This window comes from Ceratotherium simum, chromosome 1 (genome assembly GCF_057802395.1).
Source record: "Ceratotherium simum simum isolate JZ-2026a chromosome 1, ASM5780239v1, whole genome shotgun sequence".
Classification (NCBI taxonomy): domain Eukaryota; kingdom Metazoa; phylum Chordata; class Mammalia; order Perissodactyla; family Rhinocerotidae; genus Ceratotherium; species Ceratotherium simum.
Window position 1 is genome coordinate 77657458 of NC_141900.1, and position 26016 is coordinate 77683473.

At 36.8% G+C, this 26016-nt stretch overlaps 2 long non-coding RNA genes across 3 annotated transcripts in view; one reads left to right on the forward strand and one right to left on the reverse strand.

Annotated features, from left to right (window-relative positions):
* Positions 1-7802: 7802 nt before the first annotated feature.
* On the reverse strand, positions 7803-24367 carry LOC147918251 (uncharacterized). Its single transcript, XR_015552023.1, has 4 exons — positions 24137-24367; positions 14485-14591; positions 13034-13125; positions 7803-8101 (listed from the first exon to the last, which is right to left on the reverse strand). It is a non-coding gene; the product is annotated as an uncharacterized LOC147918251 (long non-coding RNA).
* LOC147918252 (uncharacterized) overlaps positions 23267-26016 on the forward strand; it is a 708236-nt gene continuing 705486 nt past the window's right edge. The window contains exon 1 of one of the 2 annotated variants that reach the window (XR_015552017.1): positions 23267-23868. This is a non-coding gene — a long non-coding RNA (uncharacterized LOC147918252). The remainder of the gene's footprint in view (positions 23869-26016) is intronic. The other variant, XR_015552014.1, reaches the window with a different exon arrangement.

Consider the following 26016-nt stretch of genomic DNA (forward strand, 5'->3'; position numbering starts at 1 on the left):
TATGTTTTAGTTTCATAGATCTAAACCGTAATAAGCCTTCTACATATAAATAAGTAGATCTACATAGAGAGAAATCTGTAATAGCAAAATCATTCAATTATTTAAACTTCTTTTGAGTTATAGAACAAAACCTACATATTGATATTACCAAAAGTAATTTTAACATGCTATCAGCTGATTGCTTTATTATGTTCCCTTTCAATTTTATTGAAATCAAATTATTCAAAGTTACTCAACTTACAAAGTACTTATTACATCATCCCTAGAGTCATTCACCACCTTAATTTCTTAGAATTATACTAAAAATGTTTTTGTAAGTACATTGGAACTTTGTTCAGTGGATGGTAATCTTAGTTATTCTCTCATCGAGGCAACTCTTTTAACTCAATATATCCTATAAATACCTTATTGACTAATGCGTGACAAATATTGAAGAAATAAAAGTATTTCACCCATTGTATTTAGAAAATTCAAGAGAACCAGGGAAATTCAAATTATTTATATTTAACTTAAATCAATATCACCAAACTATATTTCTTCAGCTTTCAAATGTGTGTTCTTTCCAGCTAATGACACATTCTAGAAATGAGTATTGCAAATACAAAAGAATTACTTGCTTTTCAAAATGTGAAAATTCATGTGTGTGTGGGTGAATGTGTGTCTGTCAGCACATTATGTTTTATTGATGCTCTCTTTGCTTTGTCTCACAGGCTTCTCTCGAGAGAGATTTGTTTTCATATTCCCAAATGTAAGATGTAAAGTCATTAAAAGAAAATTGTCCTTACTTGCACATTCCTATGCTGCCAAATACCTGAATTCAGAACAAGGCCCTGTTACTATCTTCAGCCTTCGCCCAAAACAGACACATGTAAAACTGAGGGGAAAATAGAGTTATTTTAGTTACTTATTAAAAGAAGTGTCCTTTATTTAATTCCCTGTAGATTTTTACACCCTAGGGAAATAAATCTGGTGCTATTTAGGGTAGGTAAGTGTAATAAAAATTTAACTCTATTTTTGATGTTTAACTGTAACGGATTTCAAGCCCCACCACTCACCCTTCCCCTCCACACCACGTCTGGACAAGCTGATTTAAAGTCTGGGTGCTCCCTCTTTTGGTGCTGGTGGGAAGTTCAAACCAAACACGGCCTGGCCCCCCTGCATGTGAGCCTCTAACCACAATAAAAGCCAAGCTAGTCTCCTTTCCCTAGTCTCTGTAGTCATTTTTGGACATGCTTGGGAGCCTGCCCCTCTCTGCAGAAAGCCTCATGATATGAATAATTAGCCTTTTTGTATCGTTTTTCTGAGCGTGCGCTTGTGAGCATGCGCTGTATCAAGTTAGATATCTTTTGAGCTCTTTGTGTGCAAAACATTTTGTCATCAGCACGAGCAACTTTTCACAAAAGATGTAGCAGCGAGAAGACTATATGGGACAGATGTAGATTAATTTGACATGTCAGGAGAAATAGCATTTTGGCATCAAGATACTTAGATATATCCTTGATACTTGGAAGAGGTAATTCACAACATTGTACCTACAGCCATTATAAGTCCCGACACAAAGACAGTTAAGTCATATTGTTTCTATGTCAAAAACAGGAAAGAGTTTCATCAGTGTATTATTCTCTATTTGAATGGAATATAATGTCTAAAACTATATCTTGGATTTCTACTAATCAAAAAGCAAATGGTTCATATGGCTTATTTTAAGCGAACTTCAAAACAACCAGGAGTTCTCTCTGAAGATTTCATTCTTTGATTCATCAAACTACTGTGGGTTAATTATTTATAAGAATTGTGCTAAAAAATAAAAAATGATCTGAAGAACTTTAATAGTGAAGAGTTTTGCCTCCTTTTTAATATCCGTAATCAAGATGATTATAGCAACACAAAAATGAAATAGCACTCATTTTGTAGTTAAATTACAGGATGGAAGTCATATAGACAATATTGCTCTTAATTCCAAAAATTTAGATCTAATAGAGAAAAAAATGCAATATCAATAAACAGAAAATCTGAAGTCTTCACCCTCACTGGATCTTTGGAGATTTCACTAAGGTCCCTGTCCCTGTCTGGACTTCAGTTCCCCAATCTATAAAAGTCATAATAATAATTTACCTGACAGAATGATACTTTATTGTTCCTTCCCTACTTAAAATGTAAGGTTCTGTGATACATTTTTAGACATGACTATTTGATGAATTCACCTAACCTAAATAATTACTTAGGACGTGTGTGTGTGTGCAAATTATGAACCTTCAAGCTACTAGATTAACATTGGCATGCTGAATGCTATCTAATTACCCAAGTATTCATAGAATTTTTAATGCTGCCTAGACTATTTTCTGCTATTTTTTAATGATAATAATGTGTATATTGGCTTTTGTGAATGTATGTCTTTGGAACCAATTTGCAAATGCCCTCTTTAATTGACATCTTGGCCCAGTTTCCTCTCAATGATATAGGAGCCACCTGTCATTTTTAATCTGTAAAGATTAAGTCAAGTAACCTCTAACTCTGAAATCTTTATAAGCTGGAAGCAAAGAAGAGGTTCTGTTCATGTGAATTCTGACTGACTCGCTGGTTAGCTACTTTGTTGCTCAGACAGCAGTAGTTTCATGAAATGAACAGAGAGATCCACAGATTTGCACTGATGGCAAATTCGCTGGACTCATCCAAGGAGTCCTCAAGAACGATTTTTGATCATTGTTGTTTCATGCTTTATCTGTCAGAATTTAGTAGTTGTTTCAGAATCTTTACTTTTAAGACCTAAAAATTTTAATTATTCATCTAAAAATGGGATTAAACAAAAATCCCATATTCTATGGCTTTTGTTGTGATCCTATTTTTATTTTGTGCCAATTTTTCAAGGGATATTTTCTGCTTTAGGCATATTTCAGCTTATAAGTCAGGACTGTTTCTGCTATAATTTATACCAAATGCATTTCTTTTCTTTTTGACAAAGCACCTACCCTCCGTAAATGAATGGGTCCGGATGAGATGTGTTCTGGTTATTAAGGATCAGCCAAGTACATAATACCAGACACATAATACAGCCTTCTCTTTTAGTAGACCTTCTATTTGTTATATAGGATGTTAAACAGAACAAGTTATTTCCAGTTTAGAAGACTGGACAGAGTAAATGTCATTGTGATATAAGGACTGTTACAAAACACTGTTCACTCTGCAGTATTTTTCTCAGCAGTTTTGGTGAGATAGCCCTGACCTTCTACTTTGGGTTTGACTTTTCATCAGGACCATTCCTTGGGAACAAAAATACAGAGAATTGTAAAATAACAATAAAAATAATAATCATTCTATTTATGGCAGTGTGTGGTATATCAGGCAAGGTCTAATTATTTTACATGTGTTCTGATTTTTTGAATTCTCAAAAAAAATTCTACAGGTTAGATTGAATTTATTATAGGCTCAATTTTGTAAATGAAGAAAAATAAGCTCAAACTAGATCCTCCCATGGCCACAAGATGGTGGCTGCAGTTCTGTACCTTGCATCCAAATATCGTTGTGTGCTTTGCTGCTTCCCTGTCTGCAAGTTCCCCCACACCATAAACATTGCCTAGTGTTGGCGCCATGTGCATCTGGGTTCAATTTGCATGACATCCTCAGACCATAAATAGATTGATAGAAAGATCAATAGATGGGCAGAATGATAGAAGAAGAAACTGCCTTTAGAATTCTCAACTTCTTTTTTGGGCAAACTCACTTTCTGATCTGGTCATCTTTGCAATTTCTGTTCGCTAAAGGAAGCCCCCAAATAATTGCAGAAAAGTGAGGAGTATGGGAGCTGTTTTTGACCGAAGGTTTGTCACCAAACGGATAATTATGAAGCAGTTCTAGAAAACTCTTTCATATTTCTTTACAACTAATTAAATTATAGAAACTTTAATTCTTTCTCTTAGAATAACGTGGCATAACATATAACTGTAACTTGATTACTTGGAGATAAGTTGATACATGTTTGAAAGATATTCTTCATTCTCCAAAGTTCAGTAGGTATGTTTCATAATTGCATATGTGTACATATTTCTCTCAAAATTTCTTAACTTTATATTTAACAGTCCTATGTTTCTTTAGAATCTGTCTGTAATAAAACAGCTGGTCTCAAAAATAGGTTAAAGCCAAAGTGTTTATTTTCAGGTAAGACCAAGAAGACCCAAATTTATATGTATTTGTAATAACAAAAGTTGTAAGTGTGCTGTTTTATAACAAAACTTTCTTTGAGAATACCAAATACATGAAATGGAGCGGATGATATAGAACAATGGTTAGGAGAACAGTTCAGGAGTCAGATTGCTGAACTGAATTCTTGCTCCATCACATCTCAGCTGTGTAATTTTTGACAAGTTATGGTCAGTGTTTCCATTTCCTCCTGTAAACTGGGGAAATAATAGTAGCCACCTCATAATGTGCATGTGAAGATTAAAAGAGATAATACATGTTAAGTCCTTAAAACAGCTGATGCATGATAAACATCTTAGAAATGTTAACTATTATTATTATTTCTGAGTGATTTAAAATTTTAAGCTTAAATGGAATTATGATTATTCTGGGTATTTTTTAGCCTTAGGGATAAAAACAAATCTCTGATTTCATAAAGCAAGCATTCTAACTATATACCTTTTCCCTTACACATGAATAAAAGCATTTTCTGCAGCCTGTCAATTTTTCTATGTTTTATATTTTTTCTATTACACATGTATAAATATATATAATATTATATATATAATTGTTGTACGTCTCTTGGGAAGTAAAACCTTTCTCAGCCTAACTAAATTATACCTTCCCAAACTTCTTTCTTCATTCACTGTTTTCCCTTTGCTCTTAAATAATAAAGCACCTTACCAAACAGCTCTGATTAGAATCAAAACAGAAAGAAGAAAATGAATAAATGAAAGGGGAAATGCTGCACCATGGCCTGGCCTGGAGACCCGGAGAGAGAGCCATCACCTGGATTGATGCCTGGACACTGATTGCAAACAGCCCCGCCAGGGACCTTCTGTGTGCTCTGCAACCTGATCAGGCAGTAGACAGTGGAGACTGCTGTCTGCCATTTGCAACTCAGTTGTCACTTATGACTGTTGAGCTGGCTTATTCTAGAATTTACTTCAAACCCATGAGGTTCACAGGACTGCTATTATTATATTAGTTTGGTCGCAGAAAGACTCAATTTTTGTTTTACATTATTCATAAGGTAAAACCCTTGAGCCTCAAGGCAGCAGCTAGGTCCTTTATCATCAGTAACTATTTATAAAAAATTACAATCACTCTTTTCAGGAATGCTGTGCACTGAGTGAAAAGGGGAGAGGTGACGTGAGTATTAAATACGGATTACTGGGGCCGGCCAGTGGCTTAGTGGTTAAGTGCGTGTGCTCTGCTACTGGCAGCACGGGTTCAGATCCCCGGCGTGCACCGACGCACCGCTTGTCCAGCCATGCTGAGGCCGTGTCCCACATACAGCAACTAGAAGGATGTGCCACTATGACATACAACTATCTACTGGGGCTTTGGGGGAAAAAAAGGACGAGGATTGGCAATAGATGTTAGCTCAGAGCCGGTCTTCCTCAGCAAAAAAAAAGGAGGATTAGCACGGATGTTAGCTCAGGGCTGATCTTCCTCATAAAAAAAAATAAATAAATAAATATGGATTACTTTTTTCAGTTCTGGTATGCATTTCTTTCTGTTTTATAAAAACACAATATAAAAATATCAAACATTACTCAGTAGTTTTTAAATTTTTTTATTTGAAATAATTTTAGTATTATAGGAGGATTGAAAAATAATACAAAAAGTTCCAATTTACTTTTCATCTAGCTTTCCCTCAGATTGATAGTTTAGATATCTATAGTATCATTACCATAACTAAGACATCAACATTAGTATCATACCATTAACTAAGCTACACACTTTATTTGAATTTGACCAGTTTTTCCACTCATATCCTTTTTCTGTTGCAGGATTTAATTGCTAAGTTTTTACATCAGTTTTCAATCCCTATGATAGCATTCGTGAAGGCATCACAATCACCATTTTAGTGCTTTTAAAACTGAGGTTTAGAGAGATTAAACAACTTGCCTGCACATCTAGAAGACTTTGGTCTTGTGGCCCCAAATCCAGGGTGCTCTGAAAGACCAGACCATACTGTCTTTCAGCACACAAAATAGATTCACTGCAGAAAGTCTTTACTTTTATACTGGGAACAAAAGAAATGAGCAATATTCTCATTAAGATTTCTTTATACACATAAGTGTGTAGTTTACAATTGTTTTGAAAAACATACATTGACATTTATTTGGCAATAAGTTAATGATATATTTAAGAAGACGAATAAAGGATGGCTAATATCATTGAATTATATTGTATAAATACACGTATTTACTCCCAAAACAGTTTATTTTCAAATTTTCATTTATGGGCTTTTCTGAAAGGCTCAATATTTTTAAATAAGAGTTGATATTAAGGTATTAAAAGTACCACAAAGAACATTTCAAAATAATTTCTTAAAATGCTGGGTTACACTATTTTAATGTAATTAATTAAAAAAATTTAAGGTAAATGATTCAAAATAAAAGTTATATAAGAAAGAACAACTATTTTCTTCCTTTTCCTTACCCCAACTGACCCCAAATGAAATCACTATTAAGAGTTTCTTAAGAATGCCTCTAGAAAAAAAGGGAACGTTTAGAATATTCTATTCTTTGTACTTTTTTCTCGATATAACAATTTTAACAACTTGTACATACAATCATGCGTTATACATTCTATGGACAGCTAAGTATTTCATTTATTGGCATATTATGATTTATTTTAGAGGTTTTAAATTGATAGCCATTTTTGTCATTTTCATTTTTATCAAAGCCATAAATTCTATGATGACAGATTAGGCAAATGGGCCCTTGAGAAAATCCATAGAGTGAATTCCTAGGAGGAGAACAAATGGAAAAACGATAAGTGCATTTAATTTTAATAGTTATTTGCAAATTGTCCTTCAAAAACAATTCTAGAAAAATTGTAATATGAGGAAAAGCATGAAGGTAACTACCTCACACAGTCTTGCCAACAATGAGTACTAACAAACCTCTAAAAATTATGTTTACCCATTAGGTTGCTGTAAAAGGGACCATGATTTTGTTTTGATTCATATCGACTTAATTATGAGGTGGAATATCTTTTCAGATGCTTACCGGCCTTTCGTATTTTTTGTCATAAAAACATTTTTTCAATTTATTTCTCCCTGATCTATTTTTGTCATTTATTTTTGCTACTCTATTTCTTATTGATTATATTGTTAAATTGAGGATATTAGCCCATTATCTCATAGGTGCTTCATCCCCTACTCCAATTTTTTATTTCTATTTGACTTTATATATGGCAAGTTTTCCATTCAGAAGAATTTGTTTTTGTTCTGATGGTTATTTTAGGCCGTCAAAATTATCAATCATGTCCTTTCTAGTTTCTGGACTTTTGGTCAGGCTTAGAAAATTTTTACTCACTCCAAGATTAAAAAAAGTAAACTTGACAGATGTTGCACACACGTGTGTGAGTGTCTGTGTATTTAGCAGTTTTATTGAAACTACTATTCACGTGCTATAAAATTCACTCATTTCAATAAGTGTACAATTCAGTACCAGAATCCAACATGAGAACATTATTATCACCACTAAAGATGTCTTGTGTTCGTTTGCAGTCAGTTTCCATTCCCATCCTCACTGTCTGAATAGAGTTGTCTATTCCAGATATTTCATATTAATAGTGTCAAACAAAAATAGTATAGTCAGTCATGTTTTTAGCAAAATGAGTTTATTCGGGAATAGCAGAGAATTGCAATTCAGAGCAAGTAAGCTATGGCAGCCATAGGCAAGTCCAGAGAGACAAAGAGCAGGTTAACTTTTATATCAGGTTTTAGGAGAAAATTGGGGAGGGCTGTTTTAAATGGAAGTTCATTGGAGGAAGGCAAGAGTTCAGAGTGGTGATGGCTTCTCATCAGCTGAGCTGGAGCATTTCTCTTTGGCTGACCTGTTGCTAGGTTAGGAGGAAATTTTCCTTCCTCTTTGTTGAGATAGAAAGAAGGTCCTTTCTGTGGAGTCTGAAAACAAGGGAGTGATAGAGAGTGAGAGCTCCCAGTTCTGATCTTCCTGTCTCCGTTTTAGATAAGGTTTCCTTTATTTACTTTCACAATAGAATCACACAATATGTAGTCTTTTGTGTCAGGCTTCATCCACATAGTGTAATGGATTTAGGATTCATCTATGTGCTAGCGTGTAGTAAGTCATCCAATCCATGAATGTACATGTGTATACATTTACTTATATTTTTAAAAATTTTTCTTAGCAGTATTTTGTAGTTCTTCTCAGAGCACAAGTTTTGCACTTCTTTTGTTAGATTTAATCCTAAGTATATATATATATATATTTTTTTTTTTTTGTGAGGAAGGTTAGCCCTGAGCTAACATCTATTGCCAATCCTCCTCTTTTTGCTGAGGAAGATTGGCCCTGGGCTAACATCCATACCCATCTTCCTCCACTTTATATGAGACTCCGCCACAGCATGGCTTGACAAGCAGTGCGTCGGTGCGTGCCCAGGATCCGAACCTACAAACCCCGGGCTGCTATAGCAGAGTGCGCAAAGTTAACTGCTACACCACCAGGCTGGCCCGTAGTATATTCTATTTTTTGATAATATTGTGAATGAAAATATTTTATTTTATTTTCAGATTTGCATTTCTATTTATGGAAATGTAGTTTTTAAAAATATATCGTGACTCTGCTGTCATCCATATAAAATGCTCTAGTAGATAAAGATGATTTTATTTTGGAAAGTGCACTGAATTAGCCGTCACAATTATATATATTTATATATATATAAAATTTGCATTAAAATGTATGGATTTAGGTTTAGATAATTTTAACAAATTTACTTTGTAGGTTAGAGAACATTCCATGGTTGGGCTTTGTAGGATATTAGTGTCCCTGGTGCTGGCATACCAAATTTCAGTAGCATCCTCTCACCAATCATTATGGCAACCACAAAAGAATCTATAATTTTTTTAAAAATGCTCCCTAGAAAACTTAACTATGCTCTGCTGTGAATCACTCTGTAGAGCTTACCGTGTAATGTCTGAGCCTGTGGTTCCCCAACAGTGACTATGTCTTATGCTTTATAGGGCCTACGTTAGTACCTGGCACGGGAGCATTTATATGTCTGTTAAATAACTGTATTTTGAATGAAACCTTGGAGATTTCCAGTGATAAATTTACCATCTAGTTGAGATTATTTCACGGATGGGGCCTCATCCATATTTATTGCTTCACTCTACTGTTAGTGCTTTGCACATAAAGGGCTCATTGACTTCATTTTACAGGTTGAGGAAATGAAAATCAAGGGATTTAAATGACAGAACTGTTATATATATTTTTTAATTGAGAGAGAATTTCAGTTTGACTTAAAATATCTTTGAATTGGTAAAGATCATGGAGATCATTTAGTTTAATTGGCCAATTAGAAAACAAATCCCTTCTATAGCTTCACTCACAGTTATCCAGGATGCTTAAAAACCTCCACTGATGTAGTTAATATACTTAATAGACATGAATACTTGAGAAGGCAGCTTTTTGTTTTGCTAGGAAGCTATAAATATTTAAGTAGTGAATTTAAATGTCTCCTTCCATTTAATCATATTTAGTCACATGTTTGCCCTCTGGAAGAGTATAATTTGCTTCCAATATGGAAATCATAGCTTGCCACATAAGCAAACTCAGCTGTAATGTTTCCCTTTGGCATTCTCTTCTCCAGGCACAATGAAACATATATCTTCAACTTTCTTGATTTAGTTTTATTTTTAATCCCTAATAAGCCTGGTCACCTTCTTCTAAACTGTTTAATTCTTCAATAGCCTTCCTAAAATGTGGTGCTGAAAATTAAATATGACACTCTATGTTTTTAGTGAAACTCGTGTAGTCCTTTTTTAAAGCAATAATCTCATTATTTTGTAGATGTTTGTTTATCCATTTGTATTTCCTTGCAAGACTAGGAACTCTTTGATGACAAATACTTTATCTTATTACCTCTACATGATAAGTTGAATTAAAATTATTAAAATGTGTTAAAATCTTTATACGGTACCAGACCATGGTTATGTATTTAGCTATGATGTTAGAGTGTTGAAGATGAGAAGTTGACACGTTTTTTAAGAAGGTTGTGCAAAATTATTCCTGCCATATCCTTTGTCATGTTGACTGTGTGTTATCTTTTGATACAATTGGGTATAGAATTGCCTGATTCTGGATGTGAACAATATTGTTCTGTTAAGCCTTCCAAAAGTAAAAAGTATGAGTAGAGAAAATAATTTTTCCTAGAAGACCCAATCCTTGCAAAACTAAGATACAGTTTTTTAATCATAGTTTTCTCTCTTCTGAACATCTCTAAAAACTCTATTCACTGACGTTCCCCATAACATTTGATTTTGCAGAAAAAAATGTTATAATATCAGTACATTTAACAGTCACAAAATTTTTAGATATTTCAAATTTTGTGTTGTCCATATTATATGCATTGCCACTCATTGCTTTCATTCATTGCCAGTCCTAAAACCTCCTCTTTTGAGTCTAGATGCTTGTGAAAAACTTTTTTTGAGTATCCACCATATTTGCTCCCCCTGGTCTTTAGAACAATAAAAGACTCTCCTCTTTGTGCCCTTTGCTCAAACGATGTTTACTTAAAAGCATCTCCCTTATTTTTAAGATATTCCTATTTTTTCTTAAAAAGTGCTGTGTGTATGTGTGTGTGTGTGTGTATGTGTGTTTCCTACATCCAACAATGGCACTTACTCTAGAATTTAGCATTTTTTTACTCTGGGTTTTTTTTTTTTTTTTGCATATTTTCTTTCCACTGCCTTCTCTCTACTCTGTTTTTCACCTCTCTCACCCAGAGATCAGTCAAGTTATCTGCCGTAGACAAACATTATCCCCCTTAGTCAACACTAGTTGTCATGATTGGGGGAATGCTACTACATTTGTGTGCAGGGACCCCAGGATCCTAATATCCTATAAAAGCCCAAAATAGTCCCAACCCAATCAAGAACTGTTCTGTAACAAGCTGATAATTTCATTTAACTCCTCATGTGACTTTGCTAAGCTCAGTTTTTTTAAGCCTATGGCATAATGACACCTTCCTTCCTAGGAGTTTTGTGTGTTAAAAAACATAAGGTGAACAAGAATTTTCTTTCGTAACTGCTGGGAATGCAAAATGGTACAGCCACTTTGGAAGACGCTTTGGTGGTTCCTTATGAAACTAAACATACTCTTGACCATATGATCCAGCAATCATGATCCTTCGTATTTACCCCAAGTTGAAAACTTATGTTCACACAAAAACCTGCACACAAATGTTTATATAGCAGCTTTATTCACAATTGCCAAAATTTGGAAGCAACCAAGATGCCCTTCAGTAGGTGAATGCATAAATAAACTGTAGTACATCCAGACAAAACAATATTATTCAATGAATGTTATTCAACAAAATGAGCTATCAAACCATGAAAAGATATTAAGGGAACCTAGATGCATATTACTAAGTGAAAGAAGCCAATTTGAAAAGGCTACACATGATTCCAATTATATGATATTCTGGAAAAGGCAAAACTATGGAGACAGTAAATAGATCAGTGTTTGCCAGAGTTGGAGTTGGGGCGGGATAAGTGGGTGGAATACAGAAACTTTTTAGGGGTGTGGAAATACTCTGTATGATACTATAATTATGGATACATGTCATTTTACATTTGTCTAAACCCATAGCCAGCCCTGATGATCTAGTGGTTAAGATTTAGCACTCTCACTGCCGTGGCCTAGGTTTGTTTCCCAGTCAGGGAACCTGTAACCTGTCTGTCAGTCGTCATACTGTGGTGGCTGCATGTTGCTGGGATGCTGAAAGCTATGCCACTGGTATTTCAAATACCAGCAGAGTCATCCATTGTGGACAGATTTCAGTGGAGCTTCCAGACTAAGGCAGACTAGGAGGAAGGACCTGGCCACCCACTTCTGAAAAAATTGGCCATGAAAACCCTATAAATAGCAGCGGAGTATTGTTTGATACAGCATCAGAAGGTGAGAGGATGGCACAAAAGACTGGGCAGGGTTCAGCTCTGCTGTACTGTGTGGAATCAACTTGACTTCACTAACTAAAACCCATAGAATGTACAACACTAAGAGTGAACCATAGGTAAACTATGGCAGTAAGGTGATTATGATGTGTCAATGTAGATTCATCAGTTGTAACAAATGTACTGCTACTCTGGTGGGGGATGTTGATGATGGGGGAAGCCATGCATGTGTGTGGGCAGGGAGATATGGGAAATCTCTGCACTTTCCTCTCAATTTTGCTGTGTACCTAAAACTGCTCTAAAAAAATAAGCTTAATTAAAATAAAAAACACAATGAGAGGCCAGCCAGTGGCGTAGCGGTTAAGTGTGCACACTCCGCTTCGAGGGCCCGGGGCTCGTGGGTTCGGATCCTGGGCATGTACCGACGCACCGCTTGTCAAGCTATGCTGTGGCAGTGTCCCATATAAAGTAGAGGAAGATGGGCACGGATGTTAGCCCAGGGCCAGTTTTACTTAGCAAAAAAAGAGGAGGATTGGCAGATGTTAGCACAGGGCTGGTCTCCTCAAAAAAAAAAAAGATACACAGATTTTAACTTAATTAAATTCCAATAAATTTAATAGGCAGAAAGTGCTCAGGGGATAACCATACAGACTCTCCTATTTACTTAGAATCTTTCCCAATAATCTAGAAGGGAGGATAAGCATCCCAGGAATTAGATATAAAGTTGATAATAGGAAGGTATGTTAAACACACCAGTTGAGATAGAAAAAATAATACTAAGAGTCAACATAAACTAAATATTAAAAAAGTGGTATAATTATAAAAATTAAATTGAATTACATACTCATCTCTATAAACACCCTAGGGGATGTATGTCTGTCACTTCTTAGAGAGCTGTCGAAGGCAGGGTCACTTACATACCCTTTTTGCTAATTCACTGGATGTAGAAGACCATGAACAGAAGCCTCAGGCACTCTCAGCTTTGACTTTCTGATTGTAGCAGATGAGAAAACCTATGAATGAAAAAAGTCATATTTGTTGTCCCTTGGAATAGATTTCTTTGGATAAGCCACTATTCTCAAATCAGAGTAGCTCCATGGCAATCAGCACTTCTTTCCTGTCTTCTGTCCCTTTGCCTTTGTGGGCCATCTGAGTACTACAAGTAGGCAGGAACATTCTTTTTAGTTTGGTTTGGTTTGTATTTTCCTCTTGTCTCTTAATAAATGCATGGACCCCTGTTATAGTGTATTCCTGAGAGAAGTATGACCAAAGGTGAAGAGAAAGGAAAAATATATAAATGGATCTAGTAAATGAGAATATGTGACAAAGTGCAAGGTAAGAGGGCAAGTGAAATTTATTGGGTTATACATTATATCTACTTTAACACAAGGCAAATATAGGACATTTTCAATAATTCCTAAGACAATGCTTTGATTATATGAACCTTATTCATTTTTATTAATATCAGTATAATTTATAGGAGTTGAAGTCAGCATGAATTAAAATTACTAATGAGAATGAGTATGGGTCCCTGATATTCAAGAAAGAGTGATTCATCAGGGAATTAAAATTCATATGACAAAAAGATCATCACACTTTTCGATAGATATTCAAGTTACTAATCAGAAATAGGGTTGCCTTTTATTAATACCAATTCATCCACCTTGTTATTAATCTTAATGACTAGTTGTAATTGAGAAAAATAAAAATCTAGCATTATAGAATGGCAGAGGTTTTTATTCTTTTCTGGGTTTTTTTGCTGCTTGTTTTGTTTTTTGCTAAGCTCTGACATTGGCTCATTTTAGAGTAGCAAAGTTCACAAACATGAGAACAAATAGAGAGTGAAATAATATTTTGTAAGAAATGGTAGCTGTGCCATCCCAGAGGCAATTAAATCTGATGAACAAAACACCAGAAGGTGCACTGTACACTGGGGATGGATCTAGTCTTAGCAGGGGGATTCAACAGCCTGCATTAGATGACAACTTTATTATTTTGTTTAAATACGTGGTTGGCTCTTAAATTTATTCCCAGGTCTATATGAGATATCAATATTTATAAAAACTTCAGTTATCAATTGAGATTGTTAAGATACTGGGAGGAACAAATATATGGACTTAATCTTATTTTCTCTCAAATCAACTCTTTCTTTTATCAAAATTTGATTGGAATGGTCTTTTTCAAACATTTCTGAGTTATGTTTCTTTGTATACATTGTTATTAGCAAGCATGATGTGATTTACACATATTATGGGAAAATCTTTAATTTACAAATACATATAAAATTATTTAAATATAACTTGAAAAATACTTTAAAAATTCTTAAATAGGCCTATCTTGGAAAAATAAAAATAAATTTAAAAGAAACATACCTGTGGTTTTGTGCTCTGCTTTGTATTGCTCTTCATGTTCTTCAAGATATAAGTATTTTTTATCTCCATGAGTGAATCTCTGAGGGTGTTCCCGCAGCTTCAATCCTCTGAGTGGAAAATTTCATCTAGTCAATATCTCATATGATTCGTATTTAACTTACTCAGGAGGTTTTAAGTGGCACAAGAAACTGTTGAAATAATAATTCCTGAAAAAAATGCACTATGCATTATTTGTTCTGCCCTCAATAAGTGACTTTTATTCAGTACGATACTTGGGAAGACACTTTATCCTTATAGTTTTTCTTGCTTCGTGATGCCTTAGGGAAAGGAAAAGTTGTAGACTTTTTAAAATGTAGGAAGAAATATAAAGCCAACCACATAAAAATGAAGAAACTTATGTTTATACATTCAAGGGGTTGTGGAACTGGAAACTCGTTTTAGCAGTGTTATTTACCAAAATTAAGTAAAGTGGAAAGGTTTTTCTTAGATTCTATTCAAGTGAGTTTAATTACAATATCACAAATGGACCATGGATGAAGTGATATTTCAAATAAGACTCATATTGGGTTACAACAGAAATAGGTATATAATATGAAGCACATACGTAGTTTTACATTTTCTAGTAGCCACTTTTAAAAAAATAACAAGAAAAAAATGGAATTATTTTTTAAATTTAAACCAATATATCCAAAATAGTACCATTCAATATGTAATCAATGTAACAAACTATTGATGAAGTAATTTTTATTAAGTTTTTGGAATCCATTGAACAGTGGGGGATTAGAATGCCTTAAAAAATAAATAATTTAACTTTTTAATAATTATGGTTTTCTAATAAGATAATTAATTTCCATAGTGATACTGGAGGGATGTTTGTCCTAAATGTGGGAAGCAAGGAGCTTGCCCTCCCAACTGAGTCTATCAGAACTACCTTGGGATTTTTGAAAGTGTTACCACCCTTGTCTCTGCTCGCTGCAAGACATGCCAATAGTCAAGAGGCAAGGTGGTGGGAAAGAAAGGACTTTTTATTACAGCTTGCTAGCAAGGAGTAAGATGGCCGACTCATGTCTGAAAGAACCATCTTAAGGGGGCACAAAATCTTACAGCAGTTATATAGGCTGGTGGGTTATAGGGAAGGGGGTTAGGAATGTTGACCCTCTGGTGTTACAGACTGGGTGTTGCCACACCAGATCTTTCAGTTTTCATTCGTGATGGCTATTAGCATAGACTCTCTGTTCAGGAGTCCACATACCTAAAGAACTCAAAAGAACAAAGTTGACATCTTATTGCAGCTAGGAGGTATATGCACAAGCAGGGGTCATAAAATCTACAGAGAAGTTAGGTCTCCTGGAGGGTGCAGATCCAGCTGGGTTAGTCAGTCAGAGGTCATTCAAAGTTACAATAGAGTTTCTTTTCTACAATATGACTTCCCTTATGTCAACCTAGTGTTGAGCTGGTATCAAAAGGACACATTACTGTGCACTCCCAAAATTTTAGAAAGAATCACTTGAGGCGCAGAAGTTGTTTGGGAGTAGATCTCATTAACTTTCACTTCTCCAAGTTCTAATTTTTTGAAAATTGCTGGCATACAGAGTTGAATTTATTGACAGAAGGGCACAATATGCTTTAGTTTGTTGTTGTACAAAAATAATGAGAACAACAATCTAGTAGGGAAAACTGAACTGACTTTATGTAAAATTTATGAACCAAGAAACCCACGGGTAAATCATTTATGAGCACTATCATCAAGAAAGCATAGTAAGAAAAAGGAATTTAGATACAAACCAGAAATTTTCTTTGCATTTCTTGATGGTGGTGGAAATACATAGTATAGAGAAAATCTTACCAACATGTATTTTGCTCCTCCCTAACGATTGTCAATACAAAATAATCAATAACCAATACAAAATAATCAATAACCGTTCTATACATAAGAGAAATAAGGTGAATTTTACTTTAGCCAGAATGAGGATTATAACCCGGGAAGGCCTTAGAAAGTGTTCCGGGGAAGCATAATTTTCAGTGCAGTCTTAACATCTTTTTAGAACAAAGAACATACATTAAACATGCCCAGGATACATATTCATCAAAGTTTCAGAGGTATTCAGTTGCAAATTAGCATATCAATGTGACCCTGATGTCGGGAAAGGGACTAATCTGGGCATTACCAATAGGGCACAGGAGGGGTAGTATGTATTCTTAAGAGAGTGCATTCTTTACCTTAATGGTTAAGCAGATGTGCAATGTATGTCTGATAGGCCATAAGTCAGGCTTTTTAGTTCAAGCTGAATCAGTTTGGACCCAAATAGTTATACCATATACCTCAATATGTGAAAATCTCTTGTCACTATCTAGCTACCCAAATCACTCCTGCCCCCAGAGATTCTCACTACCCAAGCCTGGAAACCTGACAAGCTGGGCTTACATGGGAGTTTACAAACCCACGATTTCTTTTATTCTCTTTTTCCCCCTTTTTCCTATACATCCTCCTGGTCAATCTTGGTAGATCCTGGATAAGACATGACCAATATCTGAGGTGCCCAATTCTCACCTTCTCCTTCATTTCTTCGACTTCACTTTCAGTTCTAAGCTTCCCCTCTCTTATTCTTTGGCTGAAAATGTGAGTAATTCACTTCTGGCTGGAGGCATTTCCAAGATAGAGGAGGCCTTTCCGCAAACCTTGGGTCTAGAAAATGGGCAATTTCTGGAGGAAAGAATACTTCACAATGGCATTTAACTTTCTCCTCTTACCGTACATGGAGTCATCACCGTCCCCATTATAATCTCTGAAACATTTAAGGGAATAATTTCTTTCTTTTTTCTTTTTCTTTTTTTTTTTTGTGAGGAAGATCAGCACTGAGCTAACATCTGATGCCAATCCTCCTCTTTTTGCTGAGGAAGACTGGCCCTGAGCTAACATCCATGCCCATCTTCCTCTACTTTATATGGGACACCGCCATAGCAAGGCTCTACCAGCAGAGTGCCGGTGTGTGCCTGGGATCCGAACCGGCGAACGCTGGGCCACCACAGTGGAGAGCACACACTTAACCACTTGCGCCACCGGGCCACCCCGGAGAATAATTTCTTAATGACCAAAGAACTCTCCCTTATGGACCACGCTGTTACACTGGAGGCACTTTTTTTTTTTTTTTTAATTTTTTGTTTATTGCAGTAACATTGGTTTATAACATTGTAAAAATTTCAGGTGTACATCATTGTACTTCTATTTCTGCATAGATTACATCATGTTCACCACCAAAATACTAATTACAACCCATCACCACACACATATACCCAATTATCCCTTTCACCCTCCTCCCTCCCCCCTTCCCCTCTGGTAACCACCAATCCAATCTCTGTCCCTATGTGTTTGTTTATTGTTGTTATTATCTACTACTTAATGAAGGAAATCATACGGTATTTGACCTTCTCCCTCTGACTTATTTCACTTTGCATCATGCCCTCAATGTCCATCCATGTTGTCACAAATGGCTGGATTTCATCGTTTCTTATGGCTGAGTAGTATTCCATTGTGTATATATACCACAGCTTTTTTATCCATTCGTCCCTTGATGGGCACTTAGGTTGCTTCCAAGTCTTAGCTATCGTGAATAAGGCTGCAATGAACACAGGGGTGCATGTACCTTTGCAAATTGGTGTTTTCAAGTTCTTTGGATAAATACCCAACAGTGGAATAGCTGGATCATATGGTAGTTCTATCGTTGATTTTTTGAGGAATCTCCATACTGTTTTCCATAGTGGCTGCACCAGTTTGCACTCCCACCAGCAGTGTATGAGAGTTCCCTTCTCTCCACAACCTCTCCAACAAATGTTGTTTCCTGTCTTGTTGATTATAGCCATTCTGACGGGCGTGAGGTGATATCTCATTGTAGTTTTGATTTGCATTTCCCTGATAGTTAGTGATTTTGAACATCTTTTCATGTGTCTGTTGGCCATCTGTATATCTTCTTTGGAGAAATGTCTGTTCAGGTCTTTTGCCCATTTTTTAATTGGGTTGGTAGTTTTTTTGTTGTTGAGATGCATGAGTTCTTTATATATTTTGGAGATTAAGCCCTTATCGGATGTATGGTTTGCAAATATCTTCTCCCAATTGTTAGGTTGTCTTTTCGTTTTGTTGATGGTTTCCTTTGCTGTGCAGAAGCTTTTTAGTTTGATGTAGTCCCATTTGTTTATTTTTTCTATTGTTTCTCTTGCCCGGTCAGATGTGGTGTTTGAAAAGATGTTGCTAAGACTGATGTCGAAGAGCGTACTGCCTATGTTTTCTTCTAGAACTTTCACAGTTTCAGGTCTTACATTCAAGTCTTTAATCCATTTGGAGTTAATTTTTGTGTATGGTGTAAGGTAAGGATCTACTTTCATTTTTTTGCATATGGCTATCCAGTTTTCCCAACACCATTTGTTGAAGAGACTTTCTTTTCCCCATTGTATGTTCTTGGCTCCTTTGTCAAAGATTAGCTGTCCATAGATGTATGGGTTTATTTCTGGGCTTTCGATTCTATTCCATTGATCTGTGTGTCTGTTTTTGTGCCAGTACCATGCTGTTTTGGTTACTATAGCTTTGTAGTATATTTTGAAATCAGGGAGTGTGATACCTCCAGCTTTGTTCTTTTTTCTCAGGATTCCTTTAGCTATTCGGGGTCTTTTGTTGTTCCATATAAATTTTAGGATTCTTTGTTCTATTTCTGTGAAAAATGTTGTTGGAACTTTGATAGGGATTGCATTGAATCTATAGATGGCTTTAGGAAGTATGGACATCTTAACTATGTTAATTCTTCCAATCCAAGGGCACGGAATATCTTTCCATTTCTTTGTGTCTTCTTCAATTTCTTTCAGAAATGTTTTATAGTTTTCGGTGTACAGATCTTTCACCTCTTTGGTTAAGTTTATTCCTAGGTATTTTATTCTTTTTGTTGCAATTGTAAATGGGATGGTATTCTTAATTTCTCTTTCTGCTACTTCGTTGTTAGTGTACAGAAATGCAACTGATTTTTGTATGTTGATTTTGTATCCTGCAACTTTCCCATATTCGTTTATTACTTCTAAAAGTTTTCTGGTGGATTCTTTAGGGTTTTCTATATATAAAATCATGTCATCTGCAAATAGTGACTGTTTCACTTCTTCCTTTCCAATTTGGATCCCTTTTATTTCTTTCTCTTGCCTGATTGATCTGGCTAGGACTTCCAATACTATGTTAAATAGGAGTGGTGACAGTGGGCATCCTTGTCTGGTTCCTGTTCTTAGAGGGATAGTTTTCAGTTTTTCACCATTGAGGATGATATTAGCTGTGGGTTTCTCATATATGGTCTTTATTATGTTGAGGTACTTTCCTTCTATACCCATTTTATTCAGAGTTTTTATCATAAATGGATGCTGGATCTTGTCAAATGCTTTCTCTGCATCTATTGAGATGATCATGTGATTTTTGTTCTTCATTTTATTAATGTGGTGTATTACGTTGATTGATTTGCGAATGTTAAACCATCCCTGCATCACTGGAATAAATCCCACTTGATCATGGTGTATAATCTTTTTAACGTATTGTTGTATGCGATTTGCTAGTATTTTGTTGAGGATTTTCGCATCGATGTTCATCAGTGATATTGGCCTGTAATTTTCTTTTTTTGTGTTGTCCTTCTCTGGTTTTGGTATCAGGGTAATGTCAGCTTCGTAGAATGAGTTAGGGAGCTTCCCCCACTCCTCAATTTTTTGGAAGAGTTTGAGAAGGATAGGTATTAAGTCTTCTTTGAATGTTTGGTAGAATTCACCAGGGAAGCAGTCTGGTCCTGGACTTTTATTTTTGGGGAGGTTTTTGATTACTGTTTCGATCTCCTTACTGGTGATTGGTCTATTCAAATTCTCTACTTCTTCTTGATCCAGTTTTGGAAGGTTGTATGATTCTAAGAATTTATCCATTTCTTCCAGATTGTCGAATTGGTTGGCATATAGTTTTTCATAGTATTCTCTTATAATCTTTTGTATTTCTGAGGTGTCTGTTGTAACCACTCCTCTTTCATTTCTGATTTTATTTATTTGTGCCTTCTCTCTTTTTTTCTTGGTGAGTCTAGCTAAAGGTTTGTCTATTTTGTTGATCTTTTCAAAGAACCAGCTCTTGGTTTTATTAATTTTTTCTATTGTTTTTTGGTGTCTATTTCATTTATTTCTGCTCTGATTTTTATTATTTCCCTTCTTCTACTGATTTTGGGCTTTGTTTGTTCTTCTTTTTCCAGTTCCTTTAGGTGCATTGTTAGATTGTTTATTTGAGATTTTTCTTGTTTGTTGAGATAGGCCTGTATTGCTATAAACTTCCCTCTTAGAACCGCTTTTGCTGTATCCCATAAATTCTGGCATGTCGTATTTTCATTTTCATTTGTCTCCAGGTATTTTTTGATTTCTTCTTTGATTTCTTCATTAACCCAGTCGTTGTTCAGTAGCATTTTGTTTAATCTCCATGTATTTGTGGCTTTTCTGATTTTCTTCCTATAGTTGATTTCTAGTTTCATACCTTTGTGGTCAGAAAAGATGCTTGGTATTATTTCAATCTTCTTAAATTTATGGAGACTTGTTTTGTGGCCTAATATGTGATCAGTCCTGGAGAACGTTCCATGTGCATTTGAAAAGAACATGTATTCTTCGGTTTTTGGATGGAATGCTCTGTATATATCTACTAGGTCCATCTGTTCTAGTGTGTCGTTTAAGGCCAATGTTTCCTTATTGATCTTCTGTTTGGATGTTCTATCCGTTGGTGTAAGTGGAGTGTTAAAGTCCCCTACTATTATTGTGTTACTGTCTATTTCTGTTTTTATGTCTGTTAATAATTGCTTTATATATTTAGGTGCACCTACATTGGGTGCGTAGATATTTACAAGTGTTATATCCTCTTGTTGGATTGTTCCCTTGATCATTATGTAATGCCCTTCTTTGTCTCGTTTTACAGTTTTTGTTTTAAAGTCTATTTTGTCTGATATGAGTACTGCTACCCCAGCTTTCTTTTCATTGCCATTTGCGTGGAGTATCTTTTTCCATCCCTTCACTTTCGTTTGTGAGTGTCTTTAGGTCTGAAGTGTGTCTCTTGTATGCAGCATATATATGGGTCTTGTTTTTTTATCCAGTCAGCCACCCTATGCCTTTTAATTGGAGCATTTAGTCCATTGACATTTAAAGTAGCTATTGATAAGTATGTACTTACTGCCATTTTTTAACTTTTTTTTTTTTTTTTTTCCTCAGTGTTTTAGTAGTCCTTCTCTGTTCCTTACTTCTTCTATACAGAATTGATGGTCACTTTAGTTTGACCTCTGTCTGAAAGCTGTACTCTTTAACTACCCTCCTCCCTCCTTTTATGTTTTTGATATCATATCCAACCTCTTTTTTGTGCATTTGTATCCATTACGTTCTAATCGTGGAAATAGATAATTTTTCCTATTTGTGGTCTTCTCTTTTCCCCTTAAATCAGTCCCTTTAACATTTCTTGTAACACTGGTTTCTTGGTGACAAACTCCTTTAATTTTTGCTTATCTGGGAAAATTTTGATCTCTCCTTCCATTTTGAACGATAACCTTGCTGGGTAGAGTATTCTTGGCTGTAAGTTTTTTCCTTTTAGCACTTTAAATATATCATGCCATTCTCTTCTAGCCTGTAAGGTTTCTGCTGAGAAGTCAGCTGATAGCCTTATGGGGTTTCCTTTGTATGTAACTTGACATTCTCTTGCGGCTTTTAGGATTCTCTCTTTATCTTTAATTCTGGACATTTTGATTATGATGTGTCTTGGTGTGGGCCTCTTTGGGTTTATCTTGTTTGGGGCTCTCTGTGCCTCCTGTACCTGGATGTCTGTTTCCTTCCTTAGGTTAGGGAACTTTTCATCTATTATTTCTTGAAATAGATTCTCTGCCCCTTGTCTCGCTTCTTCTCGTTCCGGGACACCTATAACACGGATGTTAGTGCGCTTGATGTTGTCCCAGAGGTCCCTTAGACTGTCCTCACTCTTTTTAATTCTTTTCTCTTTTACCTGTTCACCTTGGGTAATTTCTTCTAGTCTTTCTTCCAGCTCACAGATCCGTTCTTCTGTATCCTCTACTCTGCTTTTGAGTCCCTCTAATGAGTTTTTCATTTCCAGTATTGTATTCTTCATTTCTGATTGGTTCTTTTTTATATCTTCCATTTCTTTGTTGACATTCTCACTGAGTCCATCTATTCTTCTCCCCAGATCAGTGAGCATCCTTAACACTCTTAGTTTGAACTCTCTGTCGGGTAGGTTGCTCATTTCTGTTTCACTAAGTTCCTTTTCTGGGGTTTTGTCCTGTTCCCTTACTTGGAATGTATTCTTTTGCCTCTTCATTTTGCCTCTTTCCCTGTGCTTGTGTCTACATATTAGGTAGGTCAGCTACGTCTCCTGCTCTTGGATAGGTGACCTTATGTAAGTGATGGCTTAGGAGGCTTCCAGTGTGCTTCCCTCAGTTCTCAATATTCCAGGGGTGACCCCTATGTGGGCTACGTGTATCCTTCTGCTGTGGCCTGTTTGCTCTCCCTGTAGGCGCCCAGGGAGGCTGAGTTATGCTCCTGGCCAGCTGTTGTAATGCTCAGCTGCTTGTAGTTGTTGTGGGCCCTTCAGTCTCTTTATCAGGTGTGGGGAGCCCCAGCACAGTTGGCTGCAAGTTCTAATACCACATTTGTGTTGCAGTATTTCTTTTAAGTGAGTAGGCCCCCACCGTGGCAGGTTGTTAGGCTCAGGGCCTTACAATTGCTGTAAGCCTCTAGCCTATTAGGTCTCTTGTCAGCTCTCTGAGGATTGCAGCTGGGTGGGGCTGGCCTCAGGCACAGGAGCACCCAATTGTTTCAGGTTTTGGAAGGTGGAGCAAACCTCCTATGTGGGTCTTTGAGAAGCACAAGTCTTCTGCGGCTGAGAAGCCCTGCCGCCCACAGGTCCACACACACAGTCAACACAGTCCTGCCCCGTGTGAGCACCCCGACCTCCCCAAGTGGAACCAGTCTCTCCAGGGCGGGAGCCCCACACACTCTGCCACCGCCCGACACTCTCCACCCGCTCCTTGTGCACACCCTGCCCCGCTCAAGTCAGCTCAGTTGCCAGGCTGCAGAGAATCCAGTCACCAATCTATGCAGGCCCACACATTGCCTGAGGGCTTGTTGTTGGGTGGGGCTAGTCTCTAGGGTGGGCTGCCTGCCCTGGCTGAGCTGGATTAGATCGGCGCTCTAGCGGGTGGAGCAGACCCTGGGCTAGCAGGCCTCAGGGAGAACTCCAATGGCATCTGTGTCAGCACACTCACACCAGGCCACAACAATGGCCGCCGCCAATGTCCCAGTCCCTGGAGAGGTCTCACCCCTCACCGAGATGCACTCAGGGCCTATTAGGTGAATCTCTTGTCACCGAAGCACTGTGCACCTTTCTTTCTGGTGATTTTAGGATGCTTTCTGGAACGGGTGAGTTTGTGCGCGGGCCCTTTAAGAGCCAGTTTTAGTTTCTTTGTGAACCGGGTTTTCTGGGGGTGCTACCCAATGCTTTAGTAGCAGGCACAGTCAGATATTATGCTGCTGGTCTCAATTGTGCTGGGTCCACAAAATGCCCACAGCGGGGGCGCTCCCCGGCTCAGGGCCCCGCGCCTCCAGGGAGGCTGCGTACCTGTGAGCTGCTCCCGGCGGCCGTGAAGCTGGCGGCTTGTGAAGGCGGCGTTTTTCCTCTCCAGAAGGGAATCTCTGCCTCTTCTACCCCAGTTAGGATTGTCCGTTGTTGCAGGAGTTCCTCTTATCCAGTTTTCAGTTCTGTCTCAGGGGTAATTTTTCCACGAGTAGTTGTAAATTGGCTGTGTCCACGGGAGGAGGTGAGTTCAGAGTCTGCCTACGCCGCCATCTTGACTCCGCCCCCTACACTGGAGGCACTTTAGAGACTCTTGTCTCCAACCTTCTCTGGTTCTGGGTTCTCCTAACCAAATTCATGGATCTCCTTTACCCCACTTGCTTGATGTTTTTAACTGCAGAGCTGAGTCAAGGGAAGGAGCGGTCGCAGCACCAGTCTGATCAGTTATCTTGGATGTCTTAGATCAGTACACTATTAGCTGATTTGGTTCCTGATGGCAATTAAGCTTTTTTTCCTTAGCCCAAATCATATCCAGCAACAGCAAGAATTATTCATTCCTGAATTTATATTAACCCTATTCAAGTTCACCTGATGTAGTTCCTAGTCACCCAAACGTGTCCTACAACCCTGGTGTCACAGTGTGATGGGTTTAATTAATAAAAATACAAAGGCAGAGCTCTTTCCACTGTGTCGCTGATGCTGTTTATAAATTGGTCACATGACTCTCAGTTTTCTTTGTTAACACACAAAAAAGTGTAGAAACCATTCAGGAAAGAAAAGAAAAAAAGTCTTTAATTAAAGCTCATTTCTCACTGCCATTCTTTAAACATTTCCTCTTGTTTCTTCCTTGGCGTGCCTCAAGCACAACATTATCTCTTCCCTGAGACGCCATCTGGAAAATACAATGTCAGCTTTCTCTTTTCCAGGTTTTTCTCATAAGAAAAACTCAGTGGGAATCTTATCTTTTCCATCCCTTCTCCTTCCACTTTTGGCCCCAAGGTAAGAGTGAAGGGAAAAACCTGTGGGAATTCAACTCAGTCATTTTGCTCTCACTTTTATATATAAAACCTGTTACTATACCTAAAGCCAGAGGAGTTGACTTCAGACACTTCCAAACTCCTTAATGAAGACAAGACAGAGCATATACCTCCACTAAGAAGAAAGACCTGGATGGGTTTGAAGTCCTTGTGCTTCTTTAGAGGTGTGTTCCTGTTACAGTTTGAATTGTGTCTCCCCAAAATTTACATGTTGAAGTCCTAACCCCCAGTACCTCAGGAGGTGACTTTATTTAGAAACAGTGTAGTTGAAGATGTAATTAGGTAAGTTAAGATTAGATAAATACAAGAGTAGAATATTTGCTTCCGATTTCATTGTTTTTTAAAGGAATGAAATGTTACAGGTACAAATAATACCTGTTTACCATCTTTTCTCTTTTCCTCTTGAAAAGTAACCACAATCTTAGAGTTGGTATATACCATTATGTTCACGAATTTTAATTAATATAACAACCATCAAATCAATATTTATTGAGTTTTACCATGTACTAGAAACTGTTCTAAGTATTTTACATCATCATGTCAATTCAGTAAACTGGCAACTATGGCACCCCCATATTACATACAAGGGGACAACAGCCTTAAGAGAGTAAGCAGCCATCTGAAGCCACACACCAGTAAGAGCTGGACTGGAATTTGAACCTAAGCATTTTAGCTCCAGAGATCACATATTTAAATACCATCTTACATAGTCTGAACACATAGTACATGTGTATGTACCTGTAAACCACTTATGGTACTATTTTAAGTTTTAAATGCTTATATAAATGGTAATATGCTGCAAGCACTCTCATCAATCTGCTTTTCACTCAACATTATGATTTTGAGATTTATCCATATTCCTACAAATAGCTCTATTTTATCTATTTC